The sequence below is a fragment of the Hemitrygon akajei genome, chromosome 2, assembly GCF_048418815.1.
Source record: "Hemitrygon akajei chromosome 2, sHemAka1.3, whole genome shotgun sequence".
Taxonomy (NCBI): domain Eukaryota; kingdom Metazoa; phylum Chordata; class Chondrichthyes; order Myliobatiformes; family Dasyatidae; genus Hemitrygon; species Hemitrygon akajei.
Window position 1 is genome coordinate 162,437,366 of NC_133125.1, and position 10,331 is coordinate 162,447,696.

At 44.7% G+C, this 10,331-nt stretch overlaps 1 protein-coding gene across 3 annotated transcripts in view; it reads right to left on the reverse strand.

Annotated features, from left to right (window-relative positions):
- LOC140717532 (SLAM family member 9-like) overlaps positions 1-9,799 on the reverse strand; it is a 54,226-nt gene extending 44,427 nt beyond the window's left edge. For 2 of the 3 annotated variants that reach the window (XM_073031109.1, XM_073031144.1), the window contains exon 1: positions 9,538-9,799. The gene's annotated coding sequence lies outside the window, so the exon portion shown is untranslated. Of the gene's footprint in view, positions 1-9,381; positions 9,481-9,537 lie in introns of those variants that run through there. The other variant, XM_073031129.1, reaches the window with a different exon arrangement.
- Positions 9,800-10,331: the final 532 nt, after the last annotated feature.

Sequence of the window (10,331 nt, forward strand, 5' to 3'; positions counted from 1 at the left end):
TGTCAAACTATTGTCATGTTCTATTCCAGACAGAGACTATTTGCAGAGGTAGTTCTACTTTTACCTAAAGACTGAGCTGAAGTTCTGTTCCGTGTTCTACCCAAAGACTGATCTAGAGATTAAAGTTCAGTACCGTGACAAAGGTCAGGTGGGGAGTGTGTTGCCCTTAAGGCATTTATTTAACTTTATTAAATTTCCGCTTTAAATAATTTGTTTGTAAGTATTTCTAGTTAACGATAAAGGTTAATAACTCCGTTACAGTTTAATGAAGGTAAAATTCATTGTCTATGTTATATTGCGGCAAGTGATGACATCACCCCTGGTTTGGCCGCGTCTTGTGTGTAAGTTCTGGTGTAGAGAAACAGAGGGCCTGCACATGCAGGACCAATGTGGAAAGCTCCATTTCTACCCACAAAGAAACATCATAGAAGCAACGCTGTAGGTTCATATGACAATTGATATGTTGAAGTAAAAATATTAACGCTGATTCAGTTAAAAGAAATGACGGTTGATGAGGTTTATTTTCTTGTGCCATTGTAAGCATTGCTGGACAGATTGTGTTGGAGTCTACCTAAACCTGTTGATGGCTTAAGCAGATTCTGCCTGTATGCTGTACTTTAATGTAGTACAGTTTGTTATATTTTTATTTTTACAAATATTTATGATGCAAATGTGTCAAGTAGGAAACAAACACTGTATTTGTTTTGTATTATTTTCTCAATAGTTTTCACCATACGATGTTAATGTGGAAGAGTGAACAGTTAACGGTTAATCTTACTGCAACTCTGTCCTCATTGGCCCTGGTTTAACTTGGTGTTTAGTCAGAGTTTTAACACACAGCACGAGAACACTACAGACGAGTCTGATGGCTTCGGGAAGAAAATGTTACGTAGTCTGGTCGTGAGAGCCCAAATGCTTTGGTGCCTTTTGCCAGATGGCAGGAGGGAGAAGAGATTGTATGGTGGGTGCATGGAGTCTCATCATTTCCATGATCCCCATCATGCTTTTCTCCTGCCAGACTTACAAACTCGCTCTCCGCTCCACTTTGACAAATACTGCACTGCTCAAAAGGTTGCAGGCACTCTAGCTATGTACATGTGCCCAAGACTTTGCACAGTATTGTATTCTGTCACAACCAGCTACTTCCACAGGCATGCATGTGCCATAACCCGGGGCTTCCCTCGCCATCTCCAGCCACACTGCTGCAGTCCATTCTCCCACAGTGCCCCCTTCTCTGCTGCCCCTCCCATAATCACCTCACAGAACCATGGCTATATTTATCACACATTAATCTGAAGATGGAGGCAGAAAGAGAAATGCATCATTTGCATCAACTACCAGAGCCGTCCAAGAATGCGCCGGGCAGCCCGCAGTTGAGGGGGAACGGAGCTCCCAGAGAAAACCCACGTGATCACGGGGTAAACACCGACTGTTGAGTGCTAGTGTTGTAAAGCACGCGCCTTCCAAGAACTCGAAACTTAGAGTGTGGACTTGGTAAACAGGACCTTATCAAACAAGCAGCAGATGTCAAAATCTCCACCCACAGGAAATCGAAGTTATTTTTGAGTCAGTGAGGAAGCTGAGTATGATTGGTTGGCCGTAGTAAAGTTGATATCAAGTTTATTCTCACACACAGAAGTACTTGTATGCACAGCTGTAATGAAAGACTTACTTGAGCAGCATCATATAAATTGTATTTCGTGGGCAAGGGGTAGAGTCTTGGAGGATTTGATCGGACTATAGGAAGATGAACTGAGATCGGTGTAAGTAGGTGGTTAGTGGTCAGCACTGACACATGGGGCTAAAGAACTTGTTCTGTGCTGAAGGGTTTATCTCAAAAATGACAAGTCACTTTTTACAAGATTTTACTGATTTTGGTGTAAGGTAACTTAGAACGGTACATTACCACACAGAACAGTTCAGTCAAGATGTTGTGCTAATAACACTTGCAGTAAGAGTATTTGAATTAAACTAACTTAACTAATTAAACTTAAGCAAGTTGATTATTGAGTACAGGAGGAAGAAGCTGGAGGTCCATGAGCCTGTCCTCATTGGGGGATCAGGGGTGGAGGGGGTCAGTAACTTTCAATTCCTTGCCATTACCATATCAGGGATGTGGAAACAGCAATGTCGAGGGAAGGGAAATTCAACAGGAAATGGTGGACACAATCCAGTCCATCTCAGGCAAAAGCACTCCACACTATTGGGCACACGTACAAGGAGCACAGCCCCCAGAGAGCAGCATCTACCACCTGGGACCTCAACCAACCAGACCAGGGTCTCTTCTCACTGCCACAATCGAACAGGAGCTACAAAAGCCTTTGGTCCCACACCACCAGGTTCAGGAACAGTTATTCCCCACTACCGTCAGGCTCCTGAACCGGCATGGATAACTTCACTCACCTCAACTCAACTCTGACACATTCCACAACCCACAGAGTCACTCTCAAGGACTCTGTAACATTATTTCTTTATATTTTTATTTGCACAGTCTGTCTTATTCTGCACATTGATTGTTTGTCAGTCTTTGTTTATGTATATTTTTCATGAATTATATATTCTGCCCTGAAAAATAACTGTCACATCTTGGTTTGTCAAACTAGAGCCTGTGCTCACTGCAGGATTATTTATTTATTGAGAAACACACACAACCACACACATGATAAAATCAAGTTGTATTTGTCACATAGTGAAAATTATATTGTGGCAGCCCACACGTATTGCCACACTTACGGAGCCAGCTTAGCATGTCAACAGCTCACTAAGTCACACACACACACACGCAGACACACAAAAACACGACACTCGCAGACTCAGAAATTCCCACATCCACACAGACATGAATACACACAAACTCACACACAAGAGTACACACCCAGATAAACACATAAACATGTACACACAAGAACACACAACAGTGCACACACAAAAATGCACCTGCAAAGCCACACACACACACACACACACACACACACACACACACACACACACACACACACACACACACACACACACACACACACACACATCCATACATAAATAGAGACTCATCCTTATATAAAATCAAAAACAAAGACACAAACTCACAGACACAAACTAAAACAGGCCCACAAACACACACATATGCAAGGTTGAACAGTCTGTCACATTGACACCTAAGCACTGAAGCAAAGTACAATTATGAGATCAGCATCCTTTTTGGACTTTGCCTGCCTCTGTACAATTCAGCCATTGGTTTACTGTTTTCTTGGTGAACTACGAGGAACTTGTAGCTACACATAAAACTGGATGTGTACTGTATGTGTGTGTTTGAAGGAGACACCATAAATTCAGTTGTTTATTTTAAAGTGTGACTTCATAAATAGAGTCATAAGTTTTGATAGCCAGGAGGTTCCTCTAAACTTAAACTCGTCAACTACTCACCCACTCAATTCTCGACAGAACACTGCAGGAACAATGTTACTACTTTGAAGATGGTGCAGGAGAGAGATCGGCAAGGATCCTACCTGGATTGAGGTTCAGCAATTGTGTATGGTTGCAGCACAATAAGAGATCTTACAGCGGAGGAGGTCAAGTAAGTTAGGCAAAGAATGAAAGTGAGACTTTGTTTCCGTAGGTTAGGTGGGGCAACGAGTCACGCACAATGCTCCCTACAGACCAATTTTCCAATCTGTGAGACAATGCCTTTACCACAGCTCTTCCTAGATTTAAAATAAGTTCAGTACATTTGATTGCTCAAATGCTCTTTCAAAAGTTGTAAGGTGATCAATATTGAGGTCTGAATGGATTCTTCCCTGCTCTCTCCCTCCAGCTCTCACCTTGCTGTAACACTCACTCCGCTACTGGAGAGGAATCAGTCAGGTGGGGATACCCTCAAACAACAAAATGGTGCATCAACCCAAGGGCAAGGGTGCTATGGTTAAAAAAAAGTCTTAACTTGTTTCAATGCATTGAAACAGCAATGGAATGAATAAATGGCATTAAAATTGCAGAGAGTTGACCACAATTTCCTTCATTGTGATGTATGTATAGTTTTTATAAATAAGGCTTCATTTTGAAATAAAATAAATAGTCTCTCCACAGATGCCTCCTGATACACTGTGTTGCTCAAACGATTTGCCTATTGCTCCAGAATGTCACATATCTTGGAAGGTACTCACTTATTGTTATCTGCATAATGTGTCTTCTTCTGCAATTTAGTTGTTTGCCAGACTTTATGTACAGTTACTCATAAATTCTATTGCATTCCTTTGTTTTCCCATAAATGCCTGCAAGAAAATGAACCTCAGGGTTGTATATGGTGACATATACAGTGATAATAAATGTACATCGACTTTGAGGTAGCAGACTGACTTGAACATGGGCTCACTTAGAGGCATTCAAAGAAACTGAGTAAGCCTCAACCTTCCAGATCCCTTGAATTCTTCCAGAGGGAGTGGTTGAAGCTGGCAATAACATCATCTCCTTGCTGACACACCTCAAGGATGCATGCTTAGTCCACTGCTCTACTCTCTCTACACCCATGACTGTGGGGCCAGCCACAGCTCAAATGCAATTCATAAATTTGCTGACAGCACAACTGCTAACAGAACTTCAGATAGTGACAGGAAGACGTACAGGAGATAGACGAGCTGGTCGAGTGGTTTTGCAACAACAAACTTGCACTCAATGCCAGTAAGAACAAGGAATTGATTTTGGACTTCAGGAACCGGAAACTGGGAGAACACCGATTTCTCAATGAGGAGTCATTTCATGGATGTTAATGTCAGAGGATCTATCCCAACATATTGACATAATGAAGAAGGAGGTATGCCTGCAGCTATACTTCATTAGGAGTTTGAGGGGAGTCAATATCTCAAAGACTTTAGCAAATTACTGCAGGTGTGTTCTAACTGGATATGAAGGCTCCGATGCACAGGGTTGAAAGGGTGGAGACTAGGCCAGCTTCATCACGGGGATAAGCTCCACACACTCATGAACATTGTGAAAAGGTGACACACATCTTTAAAGACACCCACCACCTAGGACATGCTCTCTTCTTATTGCGACCATCAGGGAGGAGATACAGGAACCTAATCTCTCTCTCTCTCTCTCTCTCACACACACACACACCACCCCGACTGGTTCCCCTCTCCCATCCTCCATCTGTCCAACACACACACACACACACACACACACACACACACACACACACACACACACACACACACACACACACACACACACACACACACACACACACACACACACACCACCCTGACTGGTTCCCCTCTCCCACTCCTCCATCTGTCCATCACACACACACACCACCCCGACTGGTTCCCCTCTCCCACTCCTCCATCTGTCCATCACACACACACACACCACCCCGACTGGTTCCCCTCTCCCACTCCTCCATCTGTCCATCACACACACACACACACCACCCCGACTGGTTCCCCTCTCCCACTCCTCCATCTGTCCATCACACACACACACACACACACACACACACACACACACACACACACACACACACACACACACACACACACACACACACACACACACACACACACACACACACTATTTTAGGAACAGCTTCTTCCCTTCCACCATCAGATTTCTGAAAGGACAATGAACACTATTATAATTAATAAATAAATAAGTGTGTGTGTGTGTGTGTGTGTGTGTGTGTGTGTGTGTGTGTGTGTGTGTGTGTGTGTGTGTGTGTGTGTGTGTGTGTGTGTGTGTGTGTATTAATTTGTAGTTTTAATTATTATGTATTGTAAAGCTCTGCTGCCACAAAGCAACAAATTTTACTACTCATGCCATTGATATTAAACCCGATTCTGGTTCCCATTCTGATTCCAAAAGGGAGCATCCATCATATAGGACTCCCACCAACCAGGCACACCCTCTTCTCAGTATTACCTTCAGGGAGGAGGTACAGAAGCCTGAAGTAGTAATGAGGAGCGGGCTTGGCCCAGATGGTGGTGGAACCTTAGGAACTGCTTTTTTCAACTACACCACCATCTTTCTAAATGGTCTATGAGCACATGAACACTACCTCGCTATTCCTATTTTGCACAATTTATTTGTTTTATTTCTGAATGTAACCTTTATTTGGGCCGGCACAGAACGTTGAGGGGGATGGTCACGAGTTCAAACTTGACCGGGTCCCAAACTGGGCAACAGCAGGATCTGCACAGAAGAAAAGCCTGGCAATCGAGTTCCATATCTTGCCAGGAATCCCTATGGACAACTACACTATCCAGAGGGTCACCAGGCATTGACGACAACTCAACGGCAATCAACAATAACAATAAACCTTGAGTAATCTTGCACTGCAGCTTCAAAACAAAAAAAAAATGCACAATAAACTGTATGTCCTAGAGTACTCAATGTACTTATGATCCGTTTAGCTGGCATACAAATTAAGGTTTTCACTGCATCTTGCCAGATACAAAGTTCACCCATCCACATCCTTGACTCATACAGTATTGCAGAAATGTCTGAGGCATATATGAAGGGGGCAAGGAGAGAGGAATCATGGTTGGGAAAAGGAGAAGAGAGTGCAGGGAATGTGAAGCACTGGGCAGACAGTTTGTAATGATCAATAAACTGAATGTTTGGAATCAAATGACCTTTCCTAGTGGCTCAGAGCTGGTTGTGCCTGCACCCACACCACACCCCCACCCGTCCCCCCCACCCAGGTGCTCCTCTATCACCTGTCCCACACCACTTACACAGTGCTCCATCCTCACCATTCCCTTCACCCTTTGCTCCTGCCAGATTTACAAACTCGCTCTCCGCTCCACTTTGACAAATACTGCACTGCTCAAAAGGTTGCAGGCACTCTAGCTATGTACATGTGCCCAAGACTTTGCACAGTATTGTATTCTGTCACAACCAGCTACTTCCACAGGCATGCATGTGCCATAACCCGGGGCTTCCCTCGCCATCTCCAGCCACACTGCTGCAGTCCATTCTCCCACAGTGCCCCCTTCTCTGCTGCCCCTCCCATAATCACCTCACAGAACCATGGCTATATTTATCACACATTAATCTGAAGATGGAGGCAGAAGGAGAAATGCATCATTTGCATCAACTACCAGAGCCGTCCAAGAATGCGCCGGGCAGCCGGCAGTTCTCGCCACACTTCTGCCACAGCCACAGCTCAGTAACCCCAACCCGTACATCTCTGGAATGTCTTTGTGCGGTGAGGGGGAACCGAGCGCCCAGAGAAAACCCACGTGATCACGGGGTAAACACCGACTGTTGACTGCTAGTGTTGTAAAGCACGCGCCTTCCAGGAACTCGAAAGTTAGAGCGTGGACTTGGAAAACAGGAACTAATCAAAGCAAGCCACAATCTCTAATCAGAGGGAATTTAAGTTAATTTATGAGTCAGGAGAAAGCTGAGTATGACCGGTTGGCAGTTGTAAAGTTGATATCAAGTTTATTCTCATACAGAGAAGTACTTGAGTGCACAGCTGTAATGAAAGACTGAGATTGGTGTAAGTAGGTTGTTAGCAGTCAGCACTGACAAAAATTAATCTAAGGTAGCATATGGTGATATATTGGTACCTTGATATTAAAGAGCTTGTTCTGTGCTGAAAGGGTTTATCTCAAAAATGACAAGTTACTTTTTACAAGATTTTACTGATTTTGGTGTAAGGTAACTTAGAACGGTACATTACTACACAGAACAGTTCAGTCAAGATGTTGTGCTGAAAGCACTTGCAGTAAGAATATTTCAATTAAACTAATTTAACTAGTTAAACTTAAGCAAGTTGATTATTGACTACTTGAAGCCGGAGTTCCATGAGCCTGTCCTCATTGGGGGATCAGGGGTAGAGGGGGTCAGTAACTTTCAATTCCTTGCCATTACCATATCAGGGATGTGGAAACAGCAATGTCGAGGGAAGGGAAATTCAACAGGAAATGGTGGACACAATCCAGTCCATCTCAGGCAAAAGCACTCCACACTATTGGGCACACGTACAAGGAGCACAGCCCCCAGAGAGCAGCATCTACCACCTGGGACCTCAACCAACCAGACCAGGGTCTCTTCTCACTGCCACAATCGGACAGGAACTACAGGAGCCTTTGGTCCCACACCACCAGGTTCAGGAACAGTTATTCCCCACTACCGTCAGGCTCCTGAACCGGCGCGGATAACTTCACTCACCTCAACTCAACTCTGACACATTCCACAACCCACAGAGTCACTCTCAAGGACTCTGTAACATTATTTCTTTATATTTTTATTTGCACAGTCTGTCTTATTCTGCACATTGGTTGTTTGTCAGTCGTTGTTTATGTATATTTTTAATATATTATATTGTATTTCTTTATTTTCCTGTAAATGCCTGCAAAAATTAATCTAAGGTAGCATATGGTGATATATTGGTACCTTGATATTAAATTTACTTTGAACTTTAAACTTGTGCACATATGTGATCTGATATGCTAGGAGGCCTTAGTACTATTGGAGTGATATTAGTGCATTCGGCGCATCTATACTAAAGCCATTCGTCTCTGTTTTTGAAACCTTGTCAATGAAAGTTACAGCGAATCGGATGTGACAGGTCGGCAGCTCACATGAATTGCACCCCAAATTGCCAGCTAGTCCGCCTGCAACCTGAACCAAAACCGACCGCCGTCTGTAATAAAGTAGAAACTGGCTGAGAAAAGACGCCCCGTTACTGCGTGGATCCCGTCCCATCTCCCTGGGACTTCTTCAAACAACAACCTGCCTCATTTTAATCTGCCGCCGTGCAACCCGTTCTCGCCAGAGCATTGCCAACTCAACTCATAAGTTTCTGCTTTTGGTAGAGATCTTTACAGAAACCGATTCCGCAGAGGAGATGGTAAACCAAATGGAAGCATTCCACAAGTAACATCTCTCTACCCGCAGCGAACTCAAGAGATAGCGTATTGAAAAAAATAATGTTTTTAGTCACACCACTTTCATTTAAATATTTTAAACGAAAACATCAGCGAGTCCGCCCAATATACACCCACCGTCACCCCCACACCTATGTCAAAAGAGATCCGTTTACACCATTTGCGCCAGAATATTTGCAAATATTTTCATCGGGGGCGATTAAAACATCCTCCTTATTGAAAGCGCACTGCTGCCCCTCGCACCCCCATCCCCCGAAGCAAGTGGACACGGATGGGAGGGGGCTGAACACGGAGAATAGCTTGGTGGGCACCATGGATGGAGCCTAAGAGCTTGATTCCATGTTGCGTTGAGACCATTCGGCCCCTCGGGTCTGCCCCTGCACCGTGTGCCCCCTCTCCAGGAAGTCCCGGGCACGGGCCAGTGAAGGACCACTTCGGCCAGGACCGGGAGCAAACAGACCAGGAGGCTCTCCTTCACGAGCTGACTCACCTTCCTTCCACGCCAGGTGCTCGGAGATCAGGAGAGGGCTGAACTGCAGCTACAGCCAAGGCACGGTGCACGCAGAAACTCGCGACTGATGCACCCGTAACACTTCACTCACCCGAACAGCACCCCAGGACGGCGAATGGCTGCTGACGGACTTACCGTGAGATTGTGCCGTGGGAAAAGAAATGCGTGGCGAGAGCTGGGCGTCCTGATCAATAAGAAGTTTTCTTCGATGCTGTCCTCGACAAGTGTCCCGTGCTGGGGACTCTGCAGCGCCCGGAGGCCGTTCACGGTAGGATGTTTAAAACCCCGTGAATACAGTTAGCCGCTGTCGTTAACTACTTTGTGAACTATCTGGAATTTCCCACGACATTGTTATATCTGAGAGGCTAAAATCTGACGTATCGGGTCCCTGCACACAACGCTGTTGATAAGGGGCAGGGCTTCAGATTCCTGAATCATTGGGGCCTCTTCTGGGGGAGGTAAAACCTGTACTAAAAAAGAACCGACCCAAAGAGGACCAATATCCTAGCAGGCAGGTTTAATAGAGCTGTTAGAGAGGATTTAAACTAATTTGGCAGGGGGATGGGAACCGGAGTGATAGGGCTGAGGAAGGGGAAAACAGAAATAAATCTAAGATAGTGTGCAACAGATGATAGAAAGGACAGGCAGGAGATGAGGCATAACCACAGTCAGTGGGGTGAGTTACTAGGCGATTGAGGTGTGGTGCAGTTAAAACAGAAAGCAACAAATATTGAACTGAAAGTGTAATAGTTGAATACACGCATAAGAAATAAAGTGGACATCTTTGAAATTCAGCTGCAGATTGGCAACTATGATGTGGTGGCCATTTCTGAAACTTGGCTAAAGGATGGCTGTCATTGGGAGCTGAATATCCAGGGATATACAGTGTATCGGAAAGATAGGTTAGTAGATAGGGGGTTGGTGTGACC